Raw genomic sequence first — 18123 nt, 5'->3', positions numbered from 1 at the left:
TTTCTTCCCTTCTTTTACTGTTCTTTAACCTATGTAACATGGCTGGACAGCATAGTCACATAGCTATCAGGCTGCTTAGCTCTCTCTTAGGTTCCATATACCAAGCTTCCATAGCATTGCTCCAAGCTATAAATCACCTTTTTTGAGAACTAAAATTGTAAAAACTTCCAATTTTTGGTTGCTTTTCAAATTCTATATGCATGCAACTGCCCAATATATCTGTGTTTAATTCAAGCTTTGGATGCCAAGCCACCTTTCACTTCCCCTTCCTGAATATTCCGTCTTATATCCCTGAGTTTATATTCCTATGTGTTTGTATAAAATATGGATATAACAGAGAAAAATTACATAGGCACACATTCTCTTTTATTCCCCCACTCCTTTAGTGAATGATAGCATACGTGTATATGTTTGCCAAAATAATTTTGAATGTCTTTTTAACATGCGTATTTCAAATACCAGGAAGCTCTGAAAAATTTTTAAAATCTCTCTCTCTCTCTCTCTCTCTCTCTCTCTCTCTCTCTCTCTCTCTCTCTCTCTCTCTCTCTCTCTCTCTCTCTCTCTCTCTCCAGGTACACTGTGATCACCAAGACACTCAAGTCATCTAATTATGGACAATCAAAGCCGAGTGACTGAGTTCATCCTCTTGGGGCTTTCACAGAATCCAGATGTTCAGAAAATAACATTTGCAATATTTCTGTTTTTCTACCTCACATGTGTGGGGGTGGATTTATTTATTGTTGTGACCATCATTTGTACTCCCTCTCTCTTGGGCTCACCCATGTACTTCTTCCAAGCCTTTCTTTCCTTCCTGGATGCCTGCTTCTCGTCTTCCATTAATCCAAAAGTTATAGTGGATTCCCTCTATGAGAGGAAATCTATCTCTTTCAGAGGGTGTATGACACAGCTTTTTGCAGAGCATGTTTTTGCAGGTGTTGAGGTGATCATCCTCTCAGCCATGGCTTATGACCGCTATGTGGCCATATGCAAGCCTTTGAACTATGTTACCATCATGAGTTGACGCCTGTGTTTGCTCCTGGTGGGGGTGGCCTGGGTAGGAGGCTTTCTTCATTCCACTATCCAAATGGTCTTCATTATCCCATTACCCTTCTGTGGACCCAATGTGATAGATCACTTTTTTTGTGACTTGTATCCTTTGCTGAAACTGACCTGTACTAACATTCATGCCCATGGTCTTATGGTTGTGGCCAACAGTGGGTTCATATGTATTCTAAATTTTTTTAATTTGCTTGTTTCTTATGGAGTCACCCTGCATTCTCTGAGGACATACAGGGCAGAGGCACAGCACAAATCCCTCTCTACTTGTGGCTCCCACATCACAGGTGTGGTCATGTTTTTTGTCCCATGCATATTTGTATATGTACGGCCTCTTTCTACTTTTTTTTTGACAAAACTGTAGCAATATTTTATACCATAATTACTCCCACGTTAAACCCTTTGATCTATACTTTTAGAAACATAGAAGTGAAGAATGCTATAAGGAGGTTTGGGAATGGACCAATAATTTCTGTTGAAAAATAAAGTGTTTGAAATAAGCAATATTGGTTTCTGGAGAATCAGAGAGGATTTTTCCTAATAATCTAAAAAATAATGTTTCATATGAAAAATGTATTAATGCTGGATTAATTAACCACCTGATTTAGGTGTAAGCATCTAAGAAAATATAACACAGAAGTTTGAGCTATTTTAAAAAGCTAAGAACCCAGAATAATCAATGTGAGGACTGGAAAGGAAATTTGTAATACTAAACACAGAATTTCAGAATGGTTACCAACAATCAATATATTCTAAAGCAAGGATGCAATTTCCAAAAACTAATGGAAAAGCAAATAATATTTGCTATCAGGAAGCATTTCATAACAGAGTTATTCCAAGTGGAATGGGGAGGCTGAGAATGTAGGGATATATCTAAAAATAAGAGATAGAGGAGATTGACTCTAAGGTTGCTTCTAATTCTGGTGTTCTCTGATTTTGTGATAACCAAGACAAATTGATTTTGAAGAAGAGGAAACTGAGTCCCAGAATATTGACATTACTTGCAAAGGTCACATTAGAAGTGAGCTCAGTCTAGAACTAATACTTCACCCTCGGTGCATGGCTCTTTTAAATCTTTACAACCTAATTGGACAATATGGGAGTACTGCAAGATGGTAGCACAGAAAGATTCCTATCTTAAGTCTCTGTTTATGTCCGCTGTACATGTTAGGAGGACAGAAAAGCAGAATATGTTAGACATAAAATTCTGGAAGTAAGGCTATTTAAATCATAGTCATTGAGGAGTCTTTAGACATAATGAATAGATGGAGGGTATGGGTGTAGACTGATTCTAATAAAGGTAAGCATGGGTGATTTGTCTCCTAGTAGCTTCAGAGAGGTGGATAGCAGAGTCTAAGAATCCATTTCATTCTTTGCAAAAGTTTATATAAAGGAGAACCATGAAAAATAACAAATAAAGCCTTCATCATTTCAACAACTAATCATTTCCTCCTTTCTTTAACCACCAAACAAAGCTTAATTGGAAAATTAATTCTAAAATAATTTATTGGAATACATGGTAATTAAGTGTCTTAATATGTTCATTTCTCCAGGCTCATTGATTCAAGTCAAATGTATTAAAAGGATTTAAATATGTGACTGTTTGGTTGCTGTCAGTGACTTTTGATGATTCCTGATAAATAACAAAGATTTTCCAGGATAGGGAATGAGTAAATATAATCCCACATTCAAATAGGAAAACAAAGTGATCTAAGATTTGACAATTTGTATTACATAAATACACATATATAGCTACAGAAATATACAGCACCTGAAAAAATGTCCTCCCCAAATTACTTATCCTAACCCTAACCCTAACCCTAAAATGATAAAATAAGTATGTACCAATATCTCAGCCAAGGAAGAATAAAAATCAGAAGAAAACAACTCTAGATGAGTAACAAAAACGAATATCAATTCATTACCCTTTAAATTTTAAGCATTACTAAATGAACTAAATTTTAAAAATATCATGTCAGATAACGAGTATTTATCCGCGAAAACATTAATCAAATCTGGATTTATAGCAAGGATAAGAGGATGGTTCAATGCCAGGAAAATAATAAATAAAATTGATATTGAAAAACAAAATATCCTAAATCACACATTCTTCTCAGTAGACAAAGAGAATATCTTTGAAAAAGTTCATTCATATATGCTAAAATCCCTACAGAGTGTGTGTGTGTGTGTGTATCTGTATGTATATATGTGTATGTGTGTGTGTGTGTGTAAATCAATTAATCAATTTAAACCGAAAAGTCATATGTAATAAGAATACACTAGAATTTTTGCAGTAAAGATGATTGGAGCAAATCAAGGATATTGTATATTGCATTTATTATGTAATTATTTTTTTCTGGAAATGCTAGGATCAGCAATGAAATGGGAAAATGCAATTAAAGTATAAAGATAGGTAAATAAAATATAAAACTGGTCCTATGTGCTGATAACATACATAAAAAATACCAAAAAATCAGGAAAGATACCATTTGAAACAATCACTTCAACAAAATTTCAGGCTACAAAATCGATCTTCAAAAATCAAGTGCATTTCTGCATGACAGTAACCAAATCCATGAAGCAAATGAGAGACAAGGAAAATATATTCCAAAAAAGTAAGAGATACAGAAAGCATTTAGATATTATTCTACTAAATCACACATACATACATACAAACACATACACAATATAGATTCAATTACAAATTATTTGTCCAAAAACTGAACAACTTACACAATTGGAAGAATATTTAGAGTTTGTAGCTAGGTCATGCCAATAAAATATACATGACAATACTACCAAAGTTAATATATACTTTTAATGATATACCAATTTAATTACCAAGGGTATATTTTATAGGTTTTTCTGATTTAATAACAAAATTATTTTGTAAAAAACGAACAATCTCGACTATTAAAGGAGTTGAGACAAAGGGTAAGGATGAAGTGGAAACTGCATTTCCAGAACACAAATTGTATTTTAAACCATCAGTCATCAAAATTGTATTATATGATTGAAAAAAACTTTAAGAGGAATAGAAAATACAGAATTAGGAAAAATAGAAATTAATCACTCCTTGCTAGATAAAGAAAAAATTAAGAACTTCCTAGTTAATTAAGACTTATAGAGAAACTGGAAAAAAAAAGTCTTTCATAAACTGAGCTTAGTCTAACATCACACACCATATTCCACAATATATTCTAAATGAGTACTAGATCCTAATATTAAGGAACATGCTACCAAAAAATAAAAAAGAAAAAGGACGTGTACCTCACAAAGTTATGGGTAACAGATATATTTTTAACTAAACAAGGCATAGAGGGAAATACAAAATATAAATCGTGCAAGTTTAAGGAAATGAAAATGAAAAGCTTCTGCACTGATAAAATTAATTCACTTTGAATAAGAAGGGAAGAGTTGAATGGGAATATATGAACACATATATGGCAATTAGTTGTATATAAACATACACATATATACTGAGACAGTTCATATGTACACATGCATATCCTTATACACATACATGTGTACACATATATACAGAAATATAAATATATATAAATAGTTATATAACTATATATGTGTGTGTCTTTGTGTATAAATAAAAAAAAAATTGTCCTTATCCAATAAATGTATTCAGAACATATAAAAATGTTTTTCAAAGAAGAATTCTAAAGTATTAACACCTGGAAACATTTCCACTCAGAAGAAGAAAAGTTGCAATAAAAACAAATTTGTTATGTTAATTCACTCCCAACCAACTGACAAATATGATCACAAATAGAAATAATCAATGCAAATTGGATTTTGAGATGATTTACACACTGAAATATTATGGGTGGAACTAGGAATTAATGCAAGTATTTTTGAATTATGCAAGTTATGAATATATCCATAAACAAGGCAGAGCCAAAATGACAGAGTAGAGGAAGCACTGCAGCTGAGCAGTCCCAACATTCTCCTCAAAAAACTTTAAAACAACAAATAAACTCAAATAATGGAGAGATAGAATCAACAAGGGGTCCAGAATAATTTAGGAAGTCAAAAGGAGAGGTCAGTGACTTTGGGCTAGGTATTAGGCAAGCATCACTACAGCAGAAACACTGATTTTTGACCCTGGGGACTTTCAGTTCAGAGATGATTAGGGGATCAGAGAACTAATCATAAAGAAATTACAGGGAACCAATATGGTAGACACACACACACACACACACACACACACACACACTCACACATATACCCCTAAAGAAACAGTAGAATTGAACAAATGATAAAACAGGCACAAAATTTAATTGATGAAAAGACTTTTTTAAAAATCAGAATTGAAGAAATGAATAAAAAGGCCAGAGATGATTAAAAAGTTTCACTTTTAAATAAAAAGATTCAACCGAAGTTTAAAGAAAAGGTAAACTTGAAGGAGAAATCATAAGGTATTCAATAAGATTTAACTTTTTACTATTAATGGGTCCCCTGTACTTGTCATTTTCAGTTGCCTTATTTTCCAGACGTTGGGTCCAGTCTATACAAGAGACCCTTTTGTGCACTCCAGGATGGACACCTTGTGTATTCTTGGTAGTCAAGACAGGCTTCAGTCCATTTGCACTAGACTGGGAAACTGCTTGTTCATCAATAGATAAGTAGGCCATCATATCATCATTGTCTAACAAGGGAAAAGAATGCTGCTTTTGCCATATAAATTATTCTTGATTTCTCCTCCCCTGCCACTCGCATTTAGGTTTCTCAACCTAATTTTATCAATTTCATAATTATGCAACCTTCTGTTTGGCTTGTGAACTATTTGACAAGGTTAGAGTTCCACATGAATGTTCATTTCTTTTGTAACAAATCTAGATTTTCATGTTCATTTTGGAAAGTTGTAGTTGCCTGTTGACATGACATATCTAAATGAGAGGATGACACATGCTCATTCCTAAAATCTTTATTATTATTTGGGCAGTTAGAAGGACTCTATGTAGACAGAGGACGCAATAGTATATCATTCATATTGGGATGTTCTTCAAAAAAATGATGAGTAAGAGAGATATACTGGAAAAAGGGAAAAGGCAGAAGAAAAATGGGGAAGATTATTTAAAAAAAAATGTGTGCAAGGGAGAACTTTTAGAATGGAAGGAGGGATGGTGGGGTGGAGCAGGCAATGCTTGAAGATCTCTTTCATATGAATTGATATACACACAGGATATATACACACGTTCAAGTGGGTGTAGAAATCTATCTTGCCCAATAGGGATTTAGGAGAGGAAAGGCATAAGAGAAAGAGGGAGGCCAATAAAAGGGAGACAGTGGTCAAAACAAAGAAGACTTTTGAGGAGTGACAGAAGAGAGACATTAAAAGAGAGGGAGAGAGTGAAAGGGAGGGAGAGACAGAGAGAGGAGAGAGAGAGAGAAAGAAAGAGAGAGAGAGAGAGAGAGAGAGAGAGAGAGAGAGAGAGAGAGAGAGAGAGAGAGAGAGAGAGAGAATTGCAGAGAAATGATCGTGGAAAATGTTAATAGGATGAATTCATCCGTAATATAGAATTAGATAACAAAATGAATGAGAAAACAGAATCCAATAATATATTGCTTACTGTCCTGGCCTAATTGCCGTGGGCTGTCCGGGTCATCTTACCTATCTCCAGGTCTTTGGTGGCCAGCCAGATAAACTTATCAAAAGAAGAGACTTCCAGAGTCAAACAGAGGTTGTAAGCTTTATTCCGGATCTTAGCTACATAATGTCAGCATGCAGGGCGAGTTCTTCCCAAGGAGAAAGGAACCACACCCCCCAGTATGCACAGCTAGTGCTCCCCACGGGAGCCCCCTTCTCCTCCCGAGGAGCAAGGAAAAGAGAGAGGAAGAGAGGGACCTTCAGGCTTTCCTGTCCCCATTTAAGCTCTCCCCCCTGCTAGTTAGCTCGAAGACACCATGCATGCTCTCAGCCCCTTAGCCAATTAACAACAGGTGTGCTCAGACCACTGACCAGACTCAAGGGTGGGATGCTCTCCCCAGCAAGTTTCCATTGAGAAGAGGTGGAAAAACAAGAAAGCTCGCGTCTCACTCCTCAATTCCCAACTGTTCCCTGGGGGGCCTCATGATAGCTTGCAATCAAGAAGCCCTCACCTTTACCTGCTCAAGACTGTTCACGTGAGAACTGAGCTTACACCCCAACAGCTTACAAGGAACATATGCGAGCAGTAGATACATATGGAGTTAAAATAAAGGTCTGGAGCATAATCTAGTATGCTTCATTTGAAAGGAAAATACAAAGTAGTGGCATTCATGATGTCAGAGAAAGAAAAAAAAACAAAAATAAATGAAAACAGACGAGCAGGGAAACTATATCTTGATAAAAACTATCAGAGAAAAAGAAATAATTATCAATGCTAAACATATGTACCAAATAGCCTAATATCCAGATTCTTAAAGGAAAACCTATATGAGTCATAGTAGAAAATAGAAAGTAAAATGACAGTAGTGGAAGACTTCAACTTTTCTTTCTCAAAACTAGATAAATCTAACCATGAAATAAATGTGAAAGAAGTTAAGGAGATAAATAGAATGTATGAAAAGTTAGCGATGTGAGAAGACTGTTTGCCCTAAAAAGAATAATAGTGACTATTGAAGGCAGGAAACTCTTATTTTATTTTACATTCGTTTTGAATGGGTAACTCTCTAAAGGAGCACAATAGCTAAGGTTAATACAACGTTATTTATTTCCTGTTCTCAATTTAAATTTCCCCCTTGCTCTCCATTGGCTAGATGCAGCTTCCTGAACCACCTATTTCATGTTCTCTTCACTAGATATGTTACTCCTCCTTTGCATGCATTACATGTGCATTGCAGTTAGCTAGCTCCACACTGGGGGTGTGTTGAATAATATTAAACATCTTGTTAAGCATGCATACAAGGTTTAGACATTTTACATGACTAAAAGCCTGGTTTTTCAAACCAGGTTATATAAAAAATTTATAAGATGCAGCCAAAACATAAGAGAAAATTTACATATCTAAATGTGCATATCAATAAAAGACAAAAAGAACTATTGAATGAATTGGGTATGCAACTTAAAAAATAAAAAAAGATAACATGTTAATATCTAAATTAAGTACTCAAATAGAAATCCTGAAATACGAAGGTGAGAACAACACATTTGAAAGGGAAAAAAACAGTGAATTAATAAATATGACTAAGAACTAGTAATATGGGAAAAATAAAATAGATATATCATGGATTACTTTGATTTATAAATATAGAAGTAGATAGAAGAATGGCTGACAAAAAGCAGAACTCAATAATATGTTGTTTACAAAGAACATATGCAACAGTAGAGACACACGGAGTTATATGCGGGGGGGGGGGGGGGAATGTGAGGAAACGCAGCCCAGTAAAACCAAATTTTCAACTACATTATAAAGTGGTAATCATTGAAACAATGTGGTAATGTCTAAGAAATAGAGTGGTGGATTATTGGAAAGTCCACAATAGAGAGTAGTGAATGACCATATTAATCTATTCTTTGATAAATCTAATGATCCAAGCTTTTGGGGCAAGAACTCACCATTTGACGACAAATTGTTAGGGAAACTTGGAATGAGTTTGACAGAAAGAAGGTATAGCCTAACATCTCACATCAAATACTAAAATAAAGTAAAAATGGGAAAATGACCTTGACATAAAGGATATGTCCTGGATTCTGGGAAATTTCATTTGATTTGCCAGAAGTCATACAAATTCTAGGGACTCAACATATTCAGACATTTATAATTAAATCAATGTATGAAGATTTAATTGGAGGAATTAAAAATGTTGATATATCTCCAAGACTAGAGTCCAGAAGACTGGAGTTTAAATAGGTTCTCAGACACTTCCCTTCTGTATGATCTGGGGAATTCACTTAATCTCTATTTGCATTGATTTCTTAATGAGTAAAATTAGGATAATAAGTGGTCCTACCTGCCCCCCCACCCCCCACCAGTTGTGAAAATCAGATTAGGTGATATTAGTAACCCACTTTGCACAGTGCCTGGAAGTGTTATTTTAATATTGTTATCATAAACATTAACGATGATGATGACACAGCACCAGCTAGTATAGTGAGATCATCCACTCCCCACTGGTTTCAGATAATGCCATGTTGGAGGTGCTCCACTGGCTATGGAGATCTTTGCTGCCCTAGCAGAATCTGGCTCGGCATAGCAAGTTTATTTGAAACCAAAGAACCACAAATGCTGAAGTCCATAGAAACGATACTAAAGTTTACTTTGGTTAATGTGTCAATAATATTAGCATCAATTATTTTTATTATTATTTACAATAAAAATGTCATTCACTTGGAGGAGATACAGTCATTTTGATGTGTGTGGTATAGCAGTTGTTTAGGGATTATATGATATTTTTATACTTTTCAAATTAGTCAACAAATCTACTCTTCCTCCGTATAAGACTGGTTGAATAGAAAGAGATAGCGTTAGGTTTCTTGTAACCTAGCATTCTAACTTGTTCAGATAAAAGTAATTGAATTTCATAGAATTTTTTACTCTAAGGGCCTTAGAGATCATCCCTCCATTTTAACCATTTTCTCTTGTTTTGAAAATGAGAATAATTGGACCCAATATAATAATTTGGCCTTAACCAAAGAAGTTACACAGGGCATAAAGAACAGAATTTAGTTTTGTTCCTATGCTCTCTGACTCCAAATCCAGAGGTATTTTTGGTATATTACTGCGAAGGTGATAAATCTTTGGGGATTGTTTTCTGGATGTTTGGAACACATCAAAAAAAAGAAAGTTTAGAATCATCCCTATGGACGTGAGTATTTGTGGTTCCTTGGTGGCAAATAGACTGGTCAGTGGGGATCAGATTCTGCTGGGGCAGCAAGGGTCTCTTCTCCCACAGTGACATCTTTAGCATTGTATTCTACAAACCAGGCAGGGATGGATTGATTTCACTATTATTTCATGGGTGCCACAATATTTTGTTCAACTTTCTGAATTAGTGATATGACCACCAAATAGTAGTGGAAATTATGAGCTGATTTTTCTCTTACCACTTACAACTTTACCTGACTCAGTTGATGTCCTTCCTTCACCTTACACACATGGATTAACTCACCAATCACTGAAGACACATTCTCAATGGGACATTTGCTGTAATGTGTGTGTGTGTCCAGAAGGTAATTATTGGATATCCCTGATATTCTATCTCCATCACAAGATGAACACTGTTTTAACTACTCGTCTTTCTGGAAAGAGGTCCTTATGAAGTTAACTTATGATTTATTACAGACTCCATTGAATAGTGTCTAAAATATTTCTCCCACTCTTGAGGTTGTTTTGTTTTATTTTTTCTCTCTTTTCAACTGGATTATGATAATTCAAATCCTTATTTTCAGTGCGAAGTGGGTGTGGTTTTACATCTCGTATTTCAGTTTCTATTGCAACCATTTCAATTCTCACTCTTCATCTGAAGCAGTGCCAGTTTTATGCAGTCCTGAAAACGATAAGTTTAGCAGTAAATCAAGAAGGGAAAGACATCTTCTCATTGAATCTCCTTATAGGTAAGGATCTGTACTTCTGAGAAATCAAGTGTTTTGTCCAAAGTGGAAATAACAGAAAGTAAAAGAAGTGTGAATCTGACGCCTAATCCAGTGTAAGACATAATGGCTGATCTTATGCAGAAAGAGAAATTCCCAATACTTCAAAGTAACTATTGCATGCTTGCTGGCAAGTAATAATCACAGAGGTAGGAAAAGAAACACTTGTACATGTGGATGGAGACCAGTTTCTCCATGAGCATACAACTCAGGAGAACACAATGCTGACCTCTCGGGTACAGAGAGTTTGATTACCAAGGCTCCATATCATCATGCAATTGACTGGTTCCCTAACTGCAGTGACACAATCTTCTATGATTTTTTTCTTTGTTACTTATAAGAGATTTCTCCCCAATATAAAATAAAATAATGTCTAACAAACCACCCAATAAAAAAAATTGCTAAAGGGTTGAATTAAAAAAAAAAACATCTAATTGAAAATGCCATTTCTTTTCAAATGATATTTCAAAGAATCATCAGTTTTGTGAAAGTAATGTTCATAGATATCTTCCATATCCCCATATATTATAGATGAGTGTACTACATACTAAAGTTGCTAAGCAGTTTTCCTCATAACCACAAATTTACAATTTGTAAGCTTGTAAATGTGAAGGAAGACATTTGATTCCAAATCCAGCACGAATATCAAACTAACACATTGCCTGTACAATTTGTTCAGAAACTTTCTGGTTGAAAGGCAAGTCAGATATTCTGTAGTTCAACTTCATGAAACTCATGGGAAAATTTTGTTTTTCTGTTTTTTGAAGGAATACTGAATCTGGAAATGAGGGAAAGTTTAAAGATATAGTTTATCTAGTTCATCAAGATTTTAGCAATGACAAATTATCTCTTTTTAGTCTTGTAAAGAAGGTATATTATAATAGAATCAGATGGATCCATGAGTGATTTGGCAGAGATGGTAATCTAAATACATTGTAAATTGTTCAATGTAAGCAGGGGAGAAGAAAATCAGTTGAGTTCTCCAGGGATCTTTTTTTGCACCTGTGCTATTTAGTACTATTATCATGATTCAGATAAAATATACATGGTAAGCTTATCAAATTTTCAGATTAAACGAAATTTTGAAAAAAAGCGTAAGGACAGTGAGAAAATTACAGTCAGAATTCAAAATTATCTAGACAGCCTGGAGAATCTGACTGAATTTCAATAGATCAAATGTAATAGGACTAAATGTAAAGTTGTCTCAGAGGAATATTAAACTAGAATAAGCTTTAAACATGTATCAAGAGGCATAGTTAGATATGTAGATTTCTTTTAAAAATAAGCATTTTAATAAACTGAAAGTTATATAGGGCAACCATATGCCATAGTCATAAGTATGAAAAAGCTAATGAAATTTTGGAGAGATGCCTCAATATATATGTGCCTTCTAAGAACAGGGGCGTGATACTTATAGTGTATTCATACCTTCTCAGAACTCGTCTGTACTGTTGTGTTGGATCTAGTCACTATGATTTAAAGAGGACTTTCATAAATTGTAACATAATCATAGAAGGAGAACTAGAATACTGTTGGATGGGTAGTTTTGTAGGTAGTGGTAATGGTATGGTAACAATACTTATTGCATTCATTGCAGTCACTGACATCATCATAGTCATAGCAATGGTGGTGGTGGTGGAGATGGTGGTAGAGGAGAAGAGAGAAGAAGATGAAGAGGAGGAAGAAAAGTAGTTCCTACAGTTGTAAATCCAGATGGTAGACATTCCTTTGCCAGGTATGCAATAGTGAGCATTCTGTATGGATGTAGGTTTTGGGGATGTTGAGGTCCTTCTTTCTCTCAAATTCTGAGATTCTGTGGGTCTGCTGGTGCTCCCCCTCCATCACCTCTGTTTTTGGGATTTCCTAGTTTTCTTCAATATGCAATAATGTATATTTTCCCAGTTGTTGCTTATCCTGATTCACCTCAGCGTCAGTGATTGCATATTTTAAAAATTACTTTCGATGACTGTGTATTTCTTGTATTTGTTCACTTATATACATTTTGTAAAGAAATATCAAGTGATTTGCCTAACTTTATGTTGATATTTGGAGTTACATTAAAAATGTCAGCATATTACATGAAAATTGAGCATAATACATATTAATTTTGAACAATTTCATTAGAATCATTATTCTGTTGTTTTAAATTTCTCCAACAGCCATATAACACAAGTTTTCTAAACTTGAATAAATCCTAGAGCATTGCTTGAGATAAAGAAATTAAATGACTTATCTGATATCTCATAACTACTAAGCATTAGAACTAGGATAAAAACTTTAGTCTTTTTAACTTAAAGATCAGTTTTAGTACATTGTCTCTGAAATATTTTATCATTCGTCCATGAAATATTTATTCAGAACTTCAGTATAAGCCACTTTGATAGACATTGAGTATATAAAGGTACATGTGAATTAGTTTTTCCCATAAAGAAAACTTCCCTCACTGCAGGAATGAAAGCTGGACTTTGGAATGAATCGAGCAAACAAAATGGGTCATAAGTCTCTTCTTGCCATATTTATCACCCTATGATTCACAGAATAAGCGAGAAAACTAAGTGTACAGAGAAACTTCCATAAATATAAGTTGTAGATAATCTTGAAGAAGTTGAGACATGAGCAAGTAGGAGCTATAGAAAATACTTCTTGGACAAAATAAGCCAAGCACAACTTTGAAGTGGATTGAAGATAATAAAACAAGTTGGATATGGAATGCAATTCAGGCATGAGGATAAGCGTGTGCAAAGCATAAAAGTTAGAGATATGATATCCTGGCTACTCATTTCTTCAGCTGAACGTGGCTTGTTAGAGGGGCAGTGTGGCTGGATTATAGAGCAAGTAATTGGAAATAATTTGTAATGATCCCGAAAGGCAAATTAGAGAGAGATTTTCAAGTGTGTTTTCAATGCTTAAAAAAGAACTTTTGCATTTTATTTTAATGTCAAGAGGTATTTGTGATTCTAGAGTTCACTCAGCGTTCTGTAGTAAGGGCATTGCACGGATTGTCACTGTCATGTGTAGTACAGCAATATCAGTTTTCCAGCTAAGTGATTATGAATGAATTATAGAGGGGAGAAATTGGAGGTAGATCAATTAAGTAGTTGTTATTGTTCAGTCATTCCAATAGCGTCCAACTGTTTGTAACACATTTTGTGGTTTTCTTGGCAAAGATAATGGAGTGATTTAACATTTCCTTCTCCAACTCACTTTACAGATAAGAAAACTGAGGCAAACGGCATGGAGTGACATGCCGCAGATCACATGGAGGGTTGGAAAAGGTAAGATTTAACAGTTGTTGAGTTATGGAGTATTGACTGAACGATACCTTGAACCTGAACTATTAGAGGGAAGAAGATGCTACCAAGAATTAATGAGGAAGGACAGATGAGTTGTTTTTATATGAATTGGTTCTGAGATGCTTATGTGATATCTACCTCTAAATATCAAGTTGTGAAATTCAAATTTAAGAGTTAGACCAAGGCTGAAACAGACAAATCTTCTGCATATATGTTTACATCCGCCTATCTATCAATCTCTCTTGATAGTTAGATTTATAGAGAGATATATAGATACACATTTATACACACTCACAAAAAGACACACACACCTGCAGGTATATATGCATTATATGTGTGTACATACACACATATGTATCTATATATACATATATGTATATATTTAAATACATTGTATGTGTATTTTTCAGGAATAATCTGCACTGAGATGATACTTTAACGTGTGTAATGTGATATTATTACTGAGAATAAGTATAAATAAAAAGAAAATTGTGTAAACAAAAGACCCTTAAGTGATATCAATAAAGGGGGTAGGACATTAATTATGTTCCAACAAAGGTACCTAAGGCATTGCAAAACAACTGGAAGTAGAATCAAGAGAATAATGTTACCAAAGACCCAAGAGGCACAGGGCATCCAGGAAGTTGGAGAATCATCAATGGTAAATGTCAGAGAGTTATGTATGACACATGTTAAGTTATGAGGTATATATTTAGAGTCACATAAGAGGTAAGCTAAATATTATGAAAACACAAAATAAAAATCACTTATCAAGGGCTATGTGTCACTCAAAGACACTGAATTTAGATGACTGATCTAGTCAGCACCCAGATTACATTGAGTTGTGAAGTAAGAAGATAAAAAATGAGAAATCAATTAATTAATTAACATAATTGGCATAAGAGGTTGGCTAATTAAAGGAAGGAGAAATAAAGATTGGTGAGTCTTGTGTATTATGTTTGCCCTTGGTTCTTGAAGAGGACCATGACATCAGGAAGACGATGGCATGACTTGCAGCTGACTTTGATTTGAAAGAGGGTGGACTGTGGAAGGTGATCAGTTTCACTTTCTCCTCCAGAGCAATCTGGTTCCCGTGGCCAGGTATTCATCAGGAATACTGGAGATAGCCAAGGATGTAGTGTGAGACCCTGGTCCTTACAGGCTAAGGCCTTGTCGGATTCTGACTTTGAAAGAAGTAATGCCCATTCAGGGAAGAGGTCTCTTTAGGAAGTGAGTGAAGGGATGTCCCCTTTAATTAAAAAAAATCAAACTGGGAGGGAAAGACATGCAAGATGTCTGTGCAAGAGCAAAACATTTACTATTCACATTCCTTCTGAAGCAAGAGGGCCCAAAATAGCCATTAAGTGCGGGTTGGGCAGAGACTCATTCTTGTCCAATCTATGGACTCCAGGGTGAAATGGATCTAAGGCTTGGTCTTTGAGAAATAAATATATCCAGTAAAAGGGGAGAATAAAAAGAGTGTAACTGAATTCACTCTGTTAGGACTCACACAAATCCGAAGCTTAGAAAAAAAAATGTCATTTTTATAATCATATATAGTATTACTATTATAAGAAATGTATTCATTAAAGACAAATTCCAATTGAATAAACTATGTTTTAAAAACCAAGACCTCAAATTCTTGCTCCACAAGAAATATAAATCTTGCCCTTTCCAGAGAAGATAACAGAGTAGAGATGAAAGAAGTCTCCATTTTTATTCAGAGAATCTGTATTTGCCTCTTTTCTCTATTTACTACCTAAATTTATTTAACTCTCATAACTCATTCTACATATTTTTCCCATGCTCCTCCTCTAGCTAGGCCTGGTGTAAATTAATAATCACTTCATTCATTTAATTACATAGTCATTTATCTAAATCTACTTCTCTGTCTTCATCTGTGTTTACAGTTACACGTATCCCTTTTCCTATCTCTATTTGTTAGCTATCTTTTCAGGAATACTATCCTTGAGTAGAAGGTAAGCTCCTTGAAAATAGGAATGATTTCTCATTTTTGTCTTTATGTACAACATGTTAATCCTGGTCCCTTCCACACAGAAGATATTTGATATATGTTGTCGAATTGTATGAATGAGAACAGTTATTTATCTGTGAGTGTGTCAGTTGCACCAGCTAGCATATAAGCTTATGGAGGGCAGTTGAACCAGTTATACTATAAGCTTATGGAGGGCAAAACTGTCTCTGCCACATACCAGTACCTGGTGAGTAGTACTGGCTTATATTTCTTATTGCTGCATTATCCATACTAAATTTATCTAGTGAAATCAAGCAAAGCTGTATCAATGAATTCATTTTTAAGTCCAAATGTCATTAAGTAAACATGCTGTCCCATCTTATTTTGGGTCATGTCAAAATCAAATAATTATGGGTGAGATTTTTGCCCATGTCCCATCAGAATCATTCCCCAAAGGCTGTCCCCAACTTGGTAACAGGTTTCCTCAACATGTTGCAATAATCAGAGGAAAGTGAGTAGGTCAGTTTTAGAACTCTTGATACTTTAGTGGTGAGGCAGTTGGGTGGTGCAGTGGATAGAGCACCAGTGCAGGAGTCAGGAGGACCTGAGTTCAGATCTCACCTCAGACACTTGGCACTCACTAGCTGTGTGACCTTGGGCAAGTCACTTAATCCCAACTGCCTCATCCTGGGTCATCTCCAGTCATCCTGATGAATACTTGGTCACTGGATTCAGATGGCTCTGGAGGAGAAGTGAGGCTGGTGACCTGCACAGACCTCCCTCATTCAAAGCAAAGTCAGGTACAAGTCATATCATTATTTCTTTGATGACATGGTCTTCTTTGGCAATGAAGGATGAACACATACACTTTAGTGGCTCACCTCTTCTTTTTATAGTCAAACATTTCTTGGATTATATGATTTTGTTAGGCTAATTTTGGCCTAATGTTTTTTTTTGTTAATTGGCTACCAGTCACTCACATTTTGTGTAATACATCTTTTCAATTTCCTTCGAGTCACACACAATTTTAAATCTTTTACAATGATAAAGATTTATCACTTTTAGTTGACTATCATCACCAGGAACAATTTCACATTTATAAGTTGGACTGTGGCCCAACAGAAGAATTTAAAATCAATGAAGTTTCTACATGATGTTAAATTCTAATTACATCATTTGGTAAATGTTAGCACTCCAAGATGTCCATAGTGAAGAAAACTGAATCTGCAACTTAAGCAAAGTTTACATAGAAACTCAGCTAAAATCTCTGTGCTCTTCTTATTCCATATCTAATAGATAATTCATCCTATGACTTTTCAATTAAGTCAAAGTGATTTCCTTAAAAAATATTTATTCAATTTCTGGAAGCATTTTGCCCAAATTTTATACCAGATGCCCTGGAGATTCAAATAACGGACTTGATTTGGCAAGAGTCACACGGATTGCAGGGATCCAACCTACTCAGGTATTAATATTTATTTTTTAATTAATTCTATATATTAAGCTTTAGTCGGAGGAGTTAAAGATGTTGATAGAGCACCAAGCCTGGAGACTAAATGACCTGATTTCAAACAGGTCCTCAGATACTTACTAGCTGTATGACCTTGTAGAATCCTCCTACTTTCTTTCTCTCCCAGCTTGATTTACTTTTTTCCTTTTGCTCATTAAAGGGGTCATTCTCTGGTTACTCCTTAAAGAGGGTTATTAACTGAATGGGCATTACCTCAGTGTAAGGGTGTATTTGAATGGATCAAGCTCTTCCAGTGCATCCTGCATCTTCTCCAGGCATCCTGATGAATATCTCATCACTGAATACCAATGACCCAGGAGGGGAAGTGAAGCTGGTGACCTTGCATAGCTCTCCCTCACTCAGAACAAAGTAAAGTGCAAATTATGTCATCATTTCTCTGATATTGTGGTCGTGGTCTACTCTTTGTTTTGAAGGATGAACACAGACAGACATAGTAAAATGAGAATTATAACTGGTCCCCTTCTTCCCTGACAGTTGTGATAACCAATTTAGAGGGCACTTGTAAAACACTTTGTACAGTGCATGGAATGGGTTATTTTATTGTTATTGTAAATATCAATGATGATGATAGAATACCAAATATTTTAGTGGAATTAGAAGTTCCTACTGGTTGTGAATAACGTTATGTTGGGGTGAGGAGATCCTTGCTGCCCCATTGGAATCTGATCCTCCATAGCAACTC

General features: G+C 35.1%; 1 pseudogene; it reads left to right on the top strand.

Moving 5' to 3' along the window:
• Nucleotides 1-610: 610 nt before the first annotated feature.
• LOC140516620 (olfactory receptor 4C15-like) lies at nt 611-1542 on the top strand (annotated as a pseudogene).
• The last annotated feature ends 16581 nt before the right edge of the window (nt 1543-18123 follow it).

Source organism: Notamacropus eugenii, chromosome Y (genome assembly GCF_028372415.1).
Source record: "Notamacropus eugenii isolate mMacEug1 chromosome Y, mMacEug1.pri_v2, whole genome shotgun sequence".
Taxonomy (NCBI): Eukaryota; Metazoa; Chordata; class Mammalia; order Diprotodontia; family Macropodidae; genus Notamacropus; species Notamacropus eugenii.
The sequence above is the reverse complement of the archived record's forward strand: the minus strand, read 5'-3'. Positions and strand labels throughout refer to the sequence as shown.